Source organism: Coloeus monedula (genome assembly GCF_965178545.1).
Source record: "Coloeus monedula genome assembly, chromosome: 26".
Lineage (NCBI taxonomy): Eukaryota > Metazoa > Chordata > Aves > Passeriformes > Corvidae > Coloeus > Coloeus monedula.
Genome location: NC_138806.1, coordinates 296,278 through 313,824, shown reverse-complemented (window position 1 = coordinate 313,824; position 17,547 = coordinate 296,278).

The window sequence follows — 17,547 nt, the reverse complement described above, 5'->3', positions numbered from 1 at the left end:
GGAGCAGACTGACTCAGGTATCGACAAGCACATGTACTTCAAAACTGAATGTACATGATTCTACATCAAAATATTTGAATGACTAACTGATAAAAGATTGTGAAAAGCCATTCTGAACCCCTGCCATGGCTCTGTGTTTTAATTCAGTATTATCTCTGAAGTGCTTGTTTGAAAGTGGTTTCTCTTCCATTCTGCCTGTTGCTGACAGCCTCCTCAGGAGAGTTTTCAACGAGGCCATCTGTAACCTCTGGCTGCAGCACTGCATCATTTGACACTAAAACTGTCACTTCAATTTCTGATTCTTTTAGGAAAATTATGACAAATCAAAATGTTTAGCATTGTGTACTATTTCTCCTGCTTACAGTAAATGTACCACATGTATGAACTAGGCTTGTGTTACAGGAGAGGGAGTTGGACTAATTTAGAGCACATTTGACCATGTAGTGCTGGGTCATTAACTCGTAATTGAGGTTGCTCAGAAACCATACTCATTCTGGCTGTAACTCTGTCCTGCTGCTGTACGACTCCTACCCACTGGAGCAGGTTCTACACCCAGTCGTCTCACCTGTTACTTGGTATCTTGCAGCTGAACCCAGCACTTCAGAAGGTATTTCTGGATTACCTGGTTATGCTGTTAAAAAGATGAGATTTCCACAGTGAGGCTCCTGTGACCAGTTTAAGGTATCTTTTGCAAGGTAAGATGAACCACATCTAGAACAGAATATTTCTATATCTTAGACATGCCTTTTTCTCTACATAGACCTTAAAAAAACTGTGGCCAACTGATACTGGCTTTGTACTGGGGATATCTCAAATTAATCTTCCTTCTTTTGCCCAATTTTTGGGAGTATTAAATTCTTTGCTGAGTTCAGCTGGCACTGGCACTGCATTCAGCTTTCTGAAAAGCAAATGGAAGGGTTTTAATGTTATTATAATAGACAGTCAAAATGAGATTTCAAGTGAGAATTTATGGAACTGCCAAGTCCTAATACACCACAGAGAGGTGGCTTATGTGCTTCACCTCAAAGTATTACTTTACTTTTATATGAACCAATGGTTTTTCAGGAGAAAACTGTGAGGTTGCTTGGTTCTTTGGGTTTTTTTGAGAGGTTTGTCTTGTTTTTAATGATGTTCAGCCATAACTAAGCCCAAAATATCCACTAAATTTAAGGGTACACATATAACAACAATAACAATAAAAGAAAATAATTATTCTCATCACAGTGTTATTTTAAACTGGACATTTCAAAATGGCAAGATTAGAAAAGAATCACAAAAATCCAACATCTCATAGCCTGGATTCTAATTAAAATCCCTCCCAACCTCAAGACAGTCAGGACAAGAAGTCACTATCCCTGTAGTTTCAGGATGACTGATTAAAGACTTCAGACAAACCACAAGCAGCCACTGGATCAGTTGATGTGACCATTTTTTAGAGCAGCTCAACTACAGCCCTAATGCTCCAGTGCAAAGATATTCTATGAATTTAAAAACATCAAAAATATCATTCCAGAGAGCTCTGCAAGGTTACAATACAGTTCCATGCAGAGTTTGCCAATTAACTGGAAAGTTTCATCCACTGTTTTGCAGCTTGTAACAAGCTAAGAGAGGGGAAATGGATTTTAATTTGACATGTCTGTGGTGTTGACACTCTGACTTGGTCACAAATGACAGCACCACAAATGGATCCTAACTCTTCCTGTGTGCATGCCTGAAATGAGTGGAATCATGAAGGATCTCTCAAGATGGAAATTGTATTCACCAAGCCAAGAAAAACTTTCACATGGATTGGGATGCCTATCATAAGAACAAGTGCTGGAAAAAGACCTCATCAAAACCCTCATTTTCACCCTTAGTTAATTAAGATTCCCTAATTCATTGCTGCCGAAACTACTGAAGAGAGTTCGTGACTTGTTAGCCAGTTGGCCAGAGAAGCTGAAAGGAATGTATCTCTACTCGTGTAAATCAGCATTGTCATAAAAGCCCTTATAGACCTCCTTCCTTAGTCATTCCTGGTGAAAAGAGCTCAGCAACAAAAGAGAACTGGTAAAGTGCTATAACACCCAGAAGGAAGCAGTGAGGATGTAACCCTGTAACCCTTTAACTACAAGGTAACTGGAAATTCTGTAGTTTTACTACTTTTCTTACCCTTTTTCTGATAATCAGCATGTAGCTCGGTCTCAGAACTCTGTAAGTCTTTAAAAATAAAGGTGATGCAGTCCAGGAGGGAGGCCTGAATCTGTAAGTTTGTGCTGTGCCACAAACTTACAGATCCCAAATCTGTGTTTTCCTTCTTGGTAATCACTTTGTGCTGAACTACATGAGGATGGTAGAACTCACTACACTCAGGCCATGCTGCAGTAATGATAACCTGTCTTGCAGCTATTTAGTTATTTAACCCTGCATTGCATTGACCTCTCTTACATTAAATGACTAAAAGGCAGCAGAGAAATGGGTCTGGCACAGTGAATATTAGTGAAGATCAGGAAGAAAGCAAATGGCAAATACTGATTAGACAAGAGCAATGGCAACTACCAAGCATCAATTAAAAGGAAAGTGATGGTGCAATTGAAACCACAGATGTAAAATCCAGAACTGGGAGGAGGTGTACATGTATGGTTTTTGGAAGGAGGTGGCTGCTTCCTTTTTAAATCTAATTCAACTATAATGTAGATAATAATCACTAATATGAAAAACAAGCAATTAAATTTCCTGCATTCCTAGATGGAAGATCTCTAAGGAAAATCCTGGCACAGTGGGAAGCCAGGCGCAGAATCAGATGGTATTAAGCTTTCCTGAAACAGATCATGAAAGAGGGGTGAGCTGCTTCTAGAAGTGTCAGTTCTCAGGGTGATGCAGCAAGAGATCTTGACCACCTATAGGTACTGAAGATTTCATGGTACTTTTAACTGTCACAAAATAAAAGGCAGCACCCTGGAAATGTTCCATGAGGGGTAATTGATTTTGCCTCCCCAATTTTCCACTCTATAGTTCTAATGGAATACTTTTTCTTAAAATAGTGAATCTAATCAGCCCTCAGGGCAAAACATTTATTTTTTCTCACTCTTGACAAACAAGTGTTTTGCTTGCATTTGCCTCTGTAATTAAAGTCCCAGCTGCCAATAGTGAAATGATCTATAGAAATTAATAATTCTTTCCCCTGAAAATACACTGTACAGTATTTCTGTCACGGAAGAGTAGCCCTTATTCCAAGACAGAGATGGTTCTATTCCACTGATTAGGGACAAAAAATGCTGTGTACATTTTTGGGGAGGGGGGGAAGCAGGTTGGGCAGAGGGAGAACAGCTGACAGGAGGGGTTTTTGTAAATGTGCACTTACAGAATGCACATGCTGGATGTTGAATGTAAATTCGAGCTTGATAAAAGCTACTTTAAGGCTACTATGGTGTTTCTAAGAACTACCATACTCCTTTTGAAAATTGTAATTAGGAAGAGGCAGGACCAGCCAGCCTGTGAATGGTAGCAGCGTCACCTTTAACTGTGAATTTATCTGACACAGGAATTTGAGAAAAACACCTCTGATTTTTCTTCACAAACCAGTGGGAGGCACCAAGTCAGAATAACAATTTAATAGGAAAATAAGAAAAAAAAAAAAAAAAAGGCAGAAAACACTGGTTCAAAGTGACAGAGTCAGGATACAACCTGACACCCTGTTAGTCAGGGTGGTGGTAGCAGTCCAATAAGATGGTGGCTGCAGTCCTCCTGAAGTAGTGGATGTGGTTCTGTTGAAGCGGTGATCCTGCAGAAGGAGCTGCTCTTCCTCAGAAGGTCCAGTGGTAGCTGTATAGCTCCTGTCCTCTGGAAATCCAGTGGAAAGGATGTCTGTGGTGTTGGGAGTCTCAGATTATATCCAGGATGGCATGCTTGGTTCCTCCCTCTGGGTGGAGCATCTCACAATGGGATGATGAGTCATGAGGCAAGGCGTTGATGGGCTCATTAACAGAAGATAGTCCGGGGGGAGGAGGCAAGGAAACACTGCCCCACCTGGTTTCAACAGCTCATGAGGATGGGAATAGAATACACTGCAACCCAGGACATCCTCAAATTGTTCTTTTAACTGTTGTCTCTTTCTCCACCCTTTCCTCCCAGATTTCTGTATTCTTCTCAAGCCATGATGATGTTCTTCAGGCTTTCAGTGAGTGTCAGCCAATCGCAGCCTAAGAAAAAGGCTTTCTGTTCACGTGTATTTTTCAACATAGTGGCAAATCAACCATCTAGAAAATAGTTTGCTGCTGAATGCTTCTGTTGGGGATTCTGGGAAAAAATTTTCTTTTATAAGTAAGGCTAGAAGGCATCCAGATACAGAATATACACTGTTTACTGCAAATAATTTGAGAAAGTCACTTCTGACAGATTGTGCATCTTCTCCAGTTGACAGGAAGGACTCTGGCACCTTGAATTATTTATTTAGATGAGTAGAAATGCTGAAAAGGGCACCTAACCATATGTTTTAGCCTCACTAGGAATGCATCACAAATAATACCCTAAAATTACAGCAGTTTAATATGATATAAAACACCTCAAGAAAGAAACACAATCTTAATTACTCTAAATAATCTAGCAATTATTCACACTTGGAATTCATCCTGTTTTTAAAGTGTTGTGGGGGAGGGAAGGAGCCTTGCAACTTCTCCTTGTGTGGAATGTGTAAGCAGGATGCTGTGAGTTACAAAATGAGACTTGAATACAGGTATCAGTTCAAATTCAAAGCTTCAAAACCAAACTCTCTGCAGGGGATTAACATGCAAACCTTGTTACTTGGCTGCCAGTACCAGAAAACTGAAATGTGTAGAAGTGGGGATTCAGACTCCTACCAGGCATTCAGAGAAAAGCCAAGACATTGGAAATACTCTGGAGAAGGCAATTCCTATTTGCAGTTTGCTAAAAAGCCTAGTTTTAACAACTTACTTAGTTTAGCTTGCAGAGTGAAGTCCTGTCCGTGACTTGAACTCCCTTGAGTCAGGGAAACTTGAAAGTAACAACGAAAGAACAGAATTTGTGCGTTAAAATTAAAGAATAGTGTTTTGCAATCTTACTGAGGAGTCCTTTTTCAGTTGTGGAGCTTCCTCCAGGAAGCAATCTTCAGACATTTGCAGCTTTAGGAGATGGAACCCCACTTTCAGTCATGGGTGCCATGGAAGCTGACAGGACTGACAGGTCTCACTGGTCTTGGCCTCTAAGGGGCTGTATTTCAGCTGCCCCGAAGACACTCGGGCATTGGGCTTTCCTTGCTGGGGAAAAGAGCTGCACTGAATGGCCAGGTGCCTGTGGCTGGAAGTGGGATTCTGCCTCCTAGAACTGTGAAAGAATGAGGATTTCTCCCAGATGAAAGCTGCCAGGAGCTATGGCTCTGGCTGACCTCGGACTCCTGGGTGCTACCTGAACTGCCCACAAGACACTGGGTTGCTGGGTTGGCTGTAGTTGTAGTGAGTAACGGTTAGGGTGGTGGCTAGAGGGTAGTGGTCAGGGGTAGTGGTTAGCACAGTGGTTAAGAGTAGAGGTTAGGGTCTTTTTTTTCTTTCTTTAGGGTCTTTTTTTTCTTTCTAAGGTCAGTGGTTAGGTCAGTGGTTAGGGGTAATGATTAGCAGTAGTGGTCAGGGCAGTTTAAAATGGTAACTTTTCTTATATTTTTATATAGAGAAAAAAAACTTATAAAAATTGATTTCCAAATACAACCCCGTATCTACTGCTTTATATGCAGGATGTTAGAGAATAAGAAATTCTAAATACAGATATATAGGGTTTGAAAGTGCAAATGTAACTTTTGTATATCTAAATTAAATAATAAAGGGCATGAAAATGGGAGAAAATATGATCTCTGTGAAGGCAATAGAAATAGCTCTGAGTATTCAAAGCCTTTTTGTGTCACTGAAACACCGTCTGAGGTCTTGCCTGGGACTTAAAACGCTGCTGCCACCTGGTGATAAGCACGAGGTATTATGCATGCACACTATTTTTAATGACTCAGTAGTGTCACCTGCAGACTAAAAGCGGTACTGCAACTAAGAAATGTGTGGATGCGCAGCGACTTGACAGTGGCTACGCATTTGCCATGGCTTTTTAAACTTCGCGCTGCCGCCCAGTAGGAAACATCCGGTACTGAGAGGCAGAGCACTGCAGTGGCGCTATCCGTGACTGCCGCTGCCTCCCAACGGCCCTGGCACGTGTGCACTGCCCAGGAGCAGCTTGGGAGCACCAGGTGCAGGTCCCAGCTGCTGTGGTAGTTCTTTGAGGAGATCATCCATTTCACAGTGTCAGCAGGGCGATGTAAGTAGATACCTAAGTCAGAATAGAGAACTCTGATATTGAAGTGTCAAAATACGCAGGTCTAAACAGTCTAAATACATGTTTTGTAGGAGTGTTACTATAAGTTAAACAGATACATGCCAATAGATCTCTTAAGTATAAATAGGAATTCTATATAGTAAGTGCACATAGACATAGTCTAAATAGATGACTATATATAAATTACATATGCATTTTTATATTTTTATATAGTATATTTTTAATATAGTATATTATTTAATTTATTTTAATATCTTGTTTATGTTACATTTATTTACATGTTTATATTTATATAAAATAATTATATTAATATATTTAAGTGTTTTGGGGAAAGGTTTTGGTTTCTGGCTACATAAATCCAGGCTGATTTGTGTTTCCCAGAAGCCCCAAACTGTGAAGTTTCTTTCAGATATCACCTGGGATTTATGCAGCCAGAAACCAAAAGCCCCCACATTGTCATGGACAAAAACAAAAGCAAAAATCACTGGAACAGGGTTGTATACGGGTTCAAACATACAGTTTTTCTCCCACAAAACTCAACTGAACTGACTGAGAAAACACACAGGTGATTCACTGGATTCTCTGGGTTATGATTTAGTCTTGCCAGATGTTTTTGATTAGGTTAAATTGCAGTGAATCTGTACCAAAAACCTGAAGCCATGGATCACAATAAGCTGTGCTGCAAACCCTGGTGGCCTTCATGTGTTCCTGCCTGCACCTGTTCAGGTGCTCATCTGCTGTGGTGTCAATGCTTCCTGTCAAAGCAGGGGGGTGCCAGATCCAAAGAGACGGAGTTGAACACCTTGGAGGCATTTTGAAGCAGATGGACAGTACCAAGGCAGAGCTGTTTAGGAATGGCAGGTAGAAACTAAAGCCCTCACAGCTAAAGATGTCTGACCACAATCTTCTTTTTTTTTCCTATGACAGCAGCTGTCCTCAATCATTCCTGCTGTTTGCAGGGAGTAAAAAAAGCACCCTGGAGATTTGTTTCTGGGAACAGCAATCCATTTCCTAATGGGAGTCAATTGAGTGTCTGTGAGAAATGAGGATGCTGCAGATGAAGGGATGGGAATGGGGAGTCTGTAGTGAATATTGTCAAGTGAGTCTCCTGATGTGCTTGTTCTAGCACTGTGCTGGCACTGAGTGACCTCATTCTGATGTGAACTGTCTTGAAATGTGTGCTGGAAATACAATATGGAGTATAAAATACATGTGGGAAGCTTTGTGTTTTTCTTTTCATGTAGGTTTTTATGCACTTGGAAACAGATTTTGGGATGTAGCAGTGAATTCAGTGAATTGTCCCAGGCAGAGACCTTTTTGCTGACTTAAAAGTAACTTTTAAACCCCTTTATTTGGAGCTCGCCCAATACTATTTGGTTTGTAGTGTCTTACAATAGCAGAGTGAGAGTTCAGCAACACTGCTGCCACAAGGGCTGGGTCAGCTAGGACAGCTCTTGCTGTCATATGTTTTCTTCTCTCAGAAGAGGCTTTACCATGCAGAGTACACTGAGGTTGTGAATTGCAATCCAGAGCATCTTCAGACTCAGGATGCTTGGGGCTGTGGTGTTTGGTGTGCAGAACACACTCCAATCTGTCTAACATGGGTTTGGATGCACATTTCCAGAGTTACTCAGATTGGGAAAAGGCCAAGAGGATGGTGGGAAGGGCTTACTCCCAGGCCTGGACACCCTCAAGGAAAGGGATGATTTTTAAATACTTCTTGTCTTTTGTTTCCCAGCCCAGGGCTAACTCCAGCACGTCCCATCGTGACTGCACTGGCAGCTGCAGGTGCTGGCCTGTGTTACGTAGCGACTGCGTGGTGATGTCACAGTGCTGTGGGCCAGGACAGCCGTGTGACATCCCAGCCCTGCCTCTCGCCAGCGCTCAGCCCCTTTGTGCCGTCACAGCCCTGCCTCACCCCAGCGCTCTCCAGTGCCACAGGAGGAAGAAAGGGGCTCCCTGTGTGCACTTGAGGGCCCTCTGGAGCAGAGTGGGTGGAAGATTCTTGTCTAAGTAGGACACAGGGATGAGGAGGGGAACAATGATGGTGTCACCTCCTTGCTGGCAGAGCATGGGACATGGATTGTCCAATGGGACACTGTAAAGTCCTTGGGGAGGGCAAGCCCTGCTCAGCAACATCCAAACCATCCACGTGCTATCCACCGCATTCCCATCCTGAATCCAAATCCAGCTCTGTCCCACTTCCTGGGAAGAAAATGGATCCTATCCCATTGAAAACCAGTACATCAGCCAGTTCTTCACCCAGCACACCTTGTCCCTGCTCATCTCACATCTGGACACCTGCTCCAGAAGGATTCTGTGAGGGACAGGATCAAAACTCTTCTTAAAATCCTGAAATACAACCACAATGCCATTCCCAACCACAATGCCCACCCATGAGACAGGTGACCTTATGGCAGCAGGATAATCAGTCAGTTAGACTGGAATTTCCCTCTGTTATCTCACGCTGCCCACGGCTGACGCTGGCATTGTCCTTCCATCACCTCCCAGTAGTGCCAAGTATGACCTTCTCCATCATTTTTCCTGCTATCAAGATTAGATTAAGAGGGCTGGAGTTTCCTGGAAAGTCCAAGCCCTTGCTGTCAAGTCACATACAGCTGGAGAGCATTGAGCCAGCATGGACCTCCTTGGGCTTTCAGGAGCTTGGGTAGACTTAGGGGATTCCTGCTGGGACATATTGGGATGAATCCCATCCAATGCCACAGCCTCATGGATATCGTTCTGGTCCAAGCTGTCCCCAGCAATCCCAAATGGAAGATCACTGTCCCTCGCACCACTCGGCCTCCCCCGTTGGACACCCTTCAGCACCCAGAGAAGCCGGTGGTACTTGGCAGAGCCAGGGTCTGTGGGACAAGGACACTGGCAACAGCTAAAAACAGAGAGGATGCCCAGAGAGCCCAGTTCCCACAGGATTCTGCCATCCTGAGTGGGTCAGCCTGTCCTGAGAGGATGCTTGCCATGGCTTTGGGCATCGTGGTCCTTCTGGCCCTGGTGGGCTGCACAGCCACAGAGGGCTGAGCTGAGCGTCAGCCACCCACGGAAAGCTGGGAGAAAGACGGCGGACAGGACATGGGATCCCCGTGACCTCCTGCCCCCAGTGCAAACATGGTGGCCACACCTGTCCTTCCAGTGGCCCTGCAACAACTGGTCTTCCAGTTGCTTCAGTGCCTGGAGGGACCCCTCAATCCCGACAAGGTGCCAAACCCCAGCGTCTTGCCATGAACCTGTCCGGGGGTCACCACCCAGAGTCCATCCATAAGCAGCTGCTCCAGGAGGTCAAAGAGGAGGCAGTGAGGAGAGCCCAGCAAGGCAGGGAGGGGAGGAGATGAGGGGCTGGGAAGGGAAAGGGAGGACCACGCACTTGGTCTCAGAGGACCAGGCACTGCAGGCTTGGCACTGCTGGCTCTCAGGGTGCCCTGGATGGGCAAGGTGGTGCCAGGTGCCATCCCACCATGTGCCCTGGCTGTCCTCTTGTCCCCACAGCCATGACCTTGGGACAGATGGCTCTGCACATCCTTGCCCTCCTCTTCTGCCAACACAGTTCAGGGAAAATACTTCCACTACCCCACCTCAGTAAGTGTCCCAGGTGGCTCCATGCTGCTCAGGGTGCTGGAGGTGGTGGCAGAGGAGAACCCTGAAACCTTTAGGTGAGAGCCAGAGGGGCTGTGGCAGTGGGGTTGGGCATCCCACCACCCAGCCCGGAGCCCACTCCCTCTTCCTGGCAACTTCCGGACATCCTGGGGCCCCATGGTGGTCTCCATCCACGAGCTGGCTTCCAGCATGGATGACAGGACATACTGGCAGTGCCACAGTGCTGGGGACACCCTCGATGAAGATGCGTGGCCCAGGGTGAGGGAGCACCTACAAACCACCAGCTGGGGAGTGGATCCAGGCCATCTTCAGCTCCTACTGATGCCACTGAAAGACACTGAGAGCCACCATGGAGCAAGGAAGTGTCATTCCAGGATGTCCCTGGGTATCTCTGTGTGGCCCTGGGAGTGGCAGACAGTGCCACAAAGTAGGAGGTCCCTTGTATCCCCAGCTTCCAGGGCAGGGAAAACAAGGAGGTATTGTTCCTACAGTCCCACCCTGGCATAACTGGAGGGGAACCCAGTACAAGACACCAAGAGCCCCTAGGACACAGGTGGCAGGGATCCAGCAGATGGCCCTGCACCAGATTGGCTTGTGGGGCAAGGGTGGAGGATTTGGGTTATAAACCTCAGGGATCAAGGGGACCCCCAGGATCCAGGGGACGGGGTGGGCAACACAGAGCAGAGCCGATCGAAACCGCGATGGGGAAGGGATCTGCAGGGCAGAAGGACACTGGATGTGGGAGTGACTGCAGAGCCACTGTTTGATGGAAATGGTTTGTTAGGGGTGTCAGGGGCTCCCATCGTACCAGGGACTCACCACACTGGGGCCCTTGCTAACAGGCAGGGCAGGTGTGGACAGAGAGCAAGTCAGTTCCCTGGGACACACGGGACCTCTCGATCCACTCGCAGCTTTAGGCCTAAGGGGGGAAACTGTCAAGAAGTTCTTTGATTATTCAGGGACCAAGTGGGATAGAGGAGCAGGTGCATTTTATTCAACCACTATTGGTAAATGCGGGGGATAGGTTTGAAAGGCATGAATTTCTGTTTGTTCCTGATTGTGACTAATTTACTGGGAAGGGATTTGATGGTGTATTGGGTTGACCCTGAGTTGATGGACAGTCTTTAAGACCAATTACGCTTCTCACAATTTACATATTTAAACCGCACAGAAAGGCGGGACTTCCCTTTTGGTCGGAGCTCGCTTGCTGGGAGGTGGGGGCTCCGGAGCCTCCCGGCCCCGCCGGGCCGGGCCGGGGCCACTGCCCCTTTCCCCCTTTCCCAACGCTGTGGCACGGACCCTGGGTGGCTGGGGGGGAACTGTCCCAGAGCCACAGGCAGCTAAAACCAGCCATGGACTGCTCACAGCTAAACCCATCCAGCGCGGCTTCTGGGGACCGGCGGGTCCCTCTCTTCTCCATGCGGAGCCGGCGGAGTCAGCGGGAGCCGGCAGAGCCTCCTGTCTGCAGCCAGCACACTTCGTGCTGAACTGAAGAAGACACCACGCAGCCAGCAGCACAAAGGGAGCGAGGCTTTCCCCACCGTAAAGGCCGAACAAGAACACTCTTCAGCATGGCGGCGTCAGTCAGAGAGAAAGAGAAGTGAGTCACATGGGACGGAGCTGAGCACGGCGGCGGGAGAAAAGAGGGCGGTGCCACGATTCTGGCGCGCAGCTTAAAAGAAACCTTCTTGCATGCCGTGGTAAGAAATTGTAATACCACAAACTGTTTGTCTCTTTAATCCATTTGAAGAACATGGGGGGATGGAGTATCTTCGTGTGCCTGTGAAGATTGTGAAGAATGCCAATGCCAGGCTTTATAGTAGTAAGAGGCTGCTAGAGACTTGTGGCGAAGAAGAGCCTTTGTGTGCAGGCCAAAAGAACTTATCCTTAAAAAGATGAATAACCCCATGTGATGGCCCATGTTTTGCAGTGTGAAGGAACTGTGAGATTTTACATGGGAGAGATGTTCTACACACAGCAGATTGTTTGTTTCCGGGCGGATCTGCTGTTGGTGGCAGTTTGGGAACCACGTGCAACTGAAGGAAAAACCCTTTTTTCCCTTAAGCATAAGAGAGAGACTTTTCAAGAACTGGAACGCTGACTAACATCCCATGTTCTGTTATCCCTTGTGTGAGCTAGGTAAAAGGAGAGAAGTGCTGGCTGGAGGGGGGGGGGGGGGAATTTGTTTTCGTTTTGTTATTGTCTCTTTACTTTTAATTCTATTAGTAATAAAACTCTTTCATTGTACTGCAACTGTTTAAGGTTTGTGCCTGCTTTGCTTTTCTCCTAATTCTTATCTCACAGAAGGAAAACAAGTAAGTAATGAATATTTTGAACCAAAACCATTACATTTAATTGGTGTTTCTGCCTGGTTTCGAACTCAACCCGCTACATTAAATGGTGGAGAATGCGGGCAATTAATGGGCACTGTGAGATGAAGATTAATTAGGAGAAAATAATAAGCAGAGCAAGTATAAAGTTATAAAATTAAGAAGAATAATAGAAGAAATTTACTTTGTAGAAGTGGTAAATATTCTAGGGGTGGAGGTTTATGTAATTTGTTTTCTTTTATCTCTGGTTTTGCTATTTTAAGTAATTTTTGGATATGTAAATTTTAAGAAGCGAGGGGTGGAATGTATTGGGTTGACCCTGAGTTGATGGACAGTCTTTAAGACCAATTACGCTTCTCACAATTTACATATTTAAACCGCACAGAAAGGCGGGACTTCCCTTTTGGTCGGAGCTCGCTTGCTGGGAGGTGGGGGCTCCGGAGCCTCCCGGCCCCGCCGGGCCGGGCCGGGGCCACTGCCCCTTTCCCCCTTTCCCAACGCTGTGGCACGGACCCTGGGTGGCTGGGGGGGAACTGTCCCAGAGCCACAGGCAGCTAAAACCAGCCATGGACTGCTCACAGCTAAACCCATCCAGCGCGGCTTCTGGGGACCGGCGGGTCCCTCTCTTCTCCATGCGGAGCCGGCGGAGTCAGCGGGAGCCGGCAGAGCCTCCTGTCTGCAGCCAGCACACTTCGTGCTGAACTGAAGAAGACACCACGCAGCCAGCAGCACAAAGGGAGCGAGGCTTTCCCCACCGTAAAGGCCGAACAAGAACACTCTTCAGCATGGCGGCGTCAGTCAGAGAGAAAGAGAAGTGAGTCACATGGGACGGAGCTGAGCACGGCGGCGGGAGAAAAGAGGGCGGTGCCACGATTCTGGCGCGCAGCTTAAAAGAAACCTTCTTGCATGCCGTGGTAAGAAATTGTAATACCACAAACTGTTTGTCTCTTTAATCCATTTGAAGAACATGGGGGGATGGAGTATCTTCGTGTGCCTGTGAAGATTGTGAAGAATGCCAATGCCAGGCTTTATAGTAGTAAGAGGCTGCTAGAGACTTGTGGCGAAGAAGAGCCTTTGTGTGCAGGCCAAAAGAACTTATCCTTAAAAAGATGAATAACCCCATGTGATGGCCCATGTTTTGCAGTGTGAAGGAACTGTGAGATTTTACATGGGAGAGATGTTCTACACACAGCAGATTGTTTGTTTCCGGGCGGATCTGCTGTTGGTGGCAGTTTGGGAACCACGTGCAACTGAAGGAAAAACCCTTTTTTCCCTTAAGCATAAGAGAGAGACTTTTCAAGAACTGGAACGCTGACTAACATCCCATGTTCTGTTATCCCTTGTGTGAGCTAGGTAAAAGGAGAGAAGTGCTGGCTGGAGGGGGGGGGGGGGGGAATTTGTTTTCGTTTTGTTATTGTCTCTTTACTTTTAATTCTATTAGTAATAAAACTCTTTCATTGTACTGCAACTGTTTAAGGTTTGTGCCTGCTTTGCTTTTCTCCTAATTCTTATCTCACAGAAGGAAAACAAGTAAGTAATGAATATTTTGAACCAAAACCATTACAGATGGCTAAACTGGGAATGTAAATTAATATTGTGAAAGGTGATAAGGAAGACTGCTGTAACTGTCTGTCAAATGCTGGAGAAGGCCTATGCTGAAGTAAACGCAGAAGTGTGGGTAGTCCCAGGGAAATGTGGAAAATTAGATATGGAACCTCTCCAAATCACTTTGAAGCCACCAGGACAAGTGGTGTTTAAAAAGCAATACCCTCTTTCAGGAGGGAAGGAAGGGGTTACAGCCTGAGTCCCTGTTAAAGGCAGGTCTTTTGGAGCCACGGATGTCTCCCCTGTAACACTACTACCCTTCAAGGTGAGAACCTGGCAGAATTTTAAAGTGTTAAAAAGCAGATGAACTGAGGCTCCTGCCCTAGCCCTTCCAGACAGGGAAGAAGTATTTGCATTTTATGTGGATGTTGAACAGGACCACGCCAGAGGAGTTCTAGTGCAAGAACACCACGGGGTCGTACTTGAAGACCGATGGCCCATTCTTCTGAAATGTTAGACCCCTCGGCGAGGGGTGGCCCCATTGTTTGCAAAATTGTGCAACCACGGCTTTCATGGTAACTGAGGACGGCAGGAGGCTCTCTAACCCTTAAGCCTCACATCAAGTTAAGGCTTTGTTGACCAAAAGAGCCTCTCATGGAACAGGAGGATTTAGAATTAAGTAGGGGGGAAGTTTAACCCCACCTCCTGTTTAACTGGTCCCGAGGGAGGAGACCTGAAGGAAACTCATGACTGGATTCAGGTAATAGATCTCCAGATGCCAAGGAGATATTCAGTTATCCCCCTTGGAATTAATGTTTGGGATTTTTCTTTTTCTGGAGCAGTAAATCAGGATGTTGATGGAGGTCTCTGGTTCTGTTCCCAACAGGGCAGCTATTTGGCGCAGCCCATGAACACAGTGTCGGAGTCCATGGAGGCGTAGGACAGATCTTTCCCTCTTCCACTCCCCACTGCCACCAGCTCCCCCTGGGCAATGAGGGGGCTCCCGGCTGAGCGAGGGCAGCGCGAACGTGCAGCAGCTCAAGGATCCGCTCCCTGCGCGCTTCCCGGGACAGGGCTGCCCTGGACCTTGGCATGGACAGAGGGTCCCCCTTCTCTACTGGGCGTGACCCTCCTGCCCCAGCCTCGCTCAGTTCGATTCATGTGCCTCCCGTAAGGGACACCCTCCACACAGATCCTGCTTCTGATTCCTTGGATCCACAGCACTGTTTTTCCTGGATTTTAGCCACGGCTTCCCCTGTGTAAAGGACAGGGATACATAGGAGGAGTGTGCTGGGCTTTCCCCTCCACCACTGTTAGTGGTTTCAGGCCCCCAAGAGCTCTTGTGTCTCCCTTTTTCCCAGCAATATCCCTCCGTCCCCTCCTTCCCGACGCTTCCCTTCAGCAGCACCGAGCCTTTTCCCGCCCTTTTCCCCTCAGCGCTGGCCCCGCCCCTGCTCCAACCACGCCCCCTCTGCGCCGCTGAGGCCCTGGCCACGCCCCCTCCCCGCCCTCCCCTCCCTAATTAGCGCCCTTAGTTCGTCCCTCGTTAATACGTCACTAATTAGGCCCCTGGCGGCCAAGAGCAGGGGGTTGGAGGAGGTCTGTGGGACACCCTGGCTGCGTGGGGCAGGCCAGAGACGCCCGGTGTTGTCCCTCCACTCAGGGCAGGGATCCGGGGCACCGCGGCCACCCGGGGAAGATGCTCCGTTCCCAGCCCACACCTCCACGAAAGGGAGAGGAGGAAAGCAGGGTGCCAGAGACACAGAACCCCTCAAGACTTCCCCAGCTGGGTCTTCTCCGCCCCGCCCCACCCCTTCCAGCTCTATGCCGTGTTTACAGGAGCTCAGAAAGAGGAAAAAAAGAAACGAGCTCCACAGTGAATTCCTGAAAGAAAAATCCATCAATGGCCAGGAGGCTCCTGTGGCTCCTTCCTGAAAATCAGGGCTGTGGGGAACAGGGCACGGGGTGTCCCAGGACACAGAGCTGGACACTGATCCCTCCTGGATCTCCTTGGCACCCCTGTCCCAGGCAAGGATGGTCCTGAATATCCTCCTGGAGCTGTCCCAGAAAGGTCCCTGCTCCCTGGTGCGGGATGGGAGGGGTAGAGCTGGTCCTCTCACACTGATCCCACTCATTCCCCCCTGCGCTGGCTTTGCCTCTGGGGTGTTGACCCCCCTTTTTAGGGTGTCCAGCCCTGTTCCCATGGGGAACCTTGGCAGTACCCATGGGCATAACCAACCTTTGTGGGAGGCTGGGAGCACTGGTGAGGGAGGGGGCTGTTCCTGGTGACCTGGAACTTGGCTCCTGCTGTGAGCCAGGGGCTTTCTGCCTGCTGGGCTGGGGGAACACCCTCTCTGAGCTCTGTGACACCCCCAGCCCCACACCCACTCCTTGCCACAGCTCCTCCCAGACAGCATCCGCTACGGACATGTCCCCCGCTACCGTCCCTTGGCCAGGGGCCTTGTGGCTCATGCCAGACCCTTCTTCCTCCCCAGGGAGCCTCCTCCCAGGTAAGGGAGGAGCCGCCCCTGTAGCGGGTTGAGTTCGAAACCGGGCGGAAACACCAATTAAATGTAGTGGTTTTGGTTCAAAATATTCATTACTTACTTATTTTCCTTCTGTGAGATAGAATTAGGAGAAAAGCAAAGCAGGCACAAACCTTAAACAGTTGCAGTACAATGAAAGAGTTTTATTACTAATAGAATTAAAAGTAAAGAGACAATAACAAAACAAAATTAAAGCAAATCCCCCCCCCCCCCCCAGCACTTCTCTCCTTTTACCTAGCTCACACAAGGGATAACAGAACATGGGATGTTAGTCAGTGTTCCAGTTCTTGAAAAGTCTCTCTCTTATGCTTAAGGGAAAAAAGGGTTTTTCCTTCAGTTGCACGTGGTTCCCAAACTGCCACTAACAGCAGATCCGCCTGGAAACAAACAATCTGCTGTGTGTAGAACATCTCTCCCATGAAAAATCTCACAGTTCCTTCACACTGCAAAACATGGGCCATCACATGGGGTTATTCATCTTTTTAAGGATAAGTTCTATTGGCCTGCACACAAAGGCTTTTTCTTCGCCACAAGTCTCTAGCAGCCTCTTACTACTTCTATATAGCCTGGCATAGGCATTCTTCACAATTTTCACAGGCACACGAAGATACTCTATCCCCCCATATTCTTCAAATGGATTAAAGAGACAAACAGTTTGTGGTGTTACAGTTTCTTACCACGGCATGCAAGAAGGTTTCTTTTAAGCTGCGCGCCAGAATCGCGGCACCGCCCTCTTTTCTCCCGTCGCCATTTCCAGCTCCGTCCCACAGGACTCACTTCTCTTTCTCTCTGACTCTGAAGCCGCCATGTTGAAGAGTGTTCTTGTTCAGGCTTTACGGTGGGGAAAGCCTTGCTCCCTCTGTGCTGCTGGCTGTGTAGTGTCCTCTTCAGTTCAGCACGAAGTGTGCTGGCTGCAGACAGGAGGCTCTGCCGGCTCCCGTTGACTCCGCCGGCTCCGCATGGAGAGGAGAGGGACCCGCCTGTCCCCAGAAGCCGCGCTGGATGGGTTTAGCTGTGAGCAGTCCATGGCTGGTTTGAGCTGCCTGCGGCTCTGAGGCAGTCCCCCCCCCAGTGACCCAGGGTCCGTGCCGCAGCGTTGGGAAAGGGGGAAAGGGGCAGTGGCCCTGGCCCGGCCCGGCAGGGCGGGGCCGGGAGGCTCGGAGCCCCCCCCACCTCCCAGCAAGCGAGCGCCGACAGAAAGGGGCAAG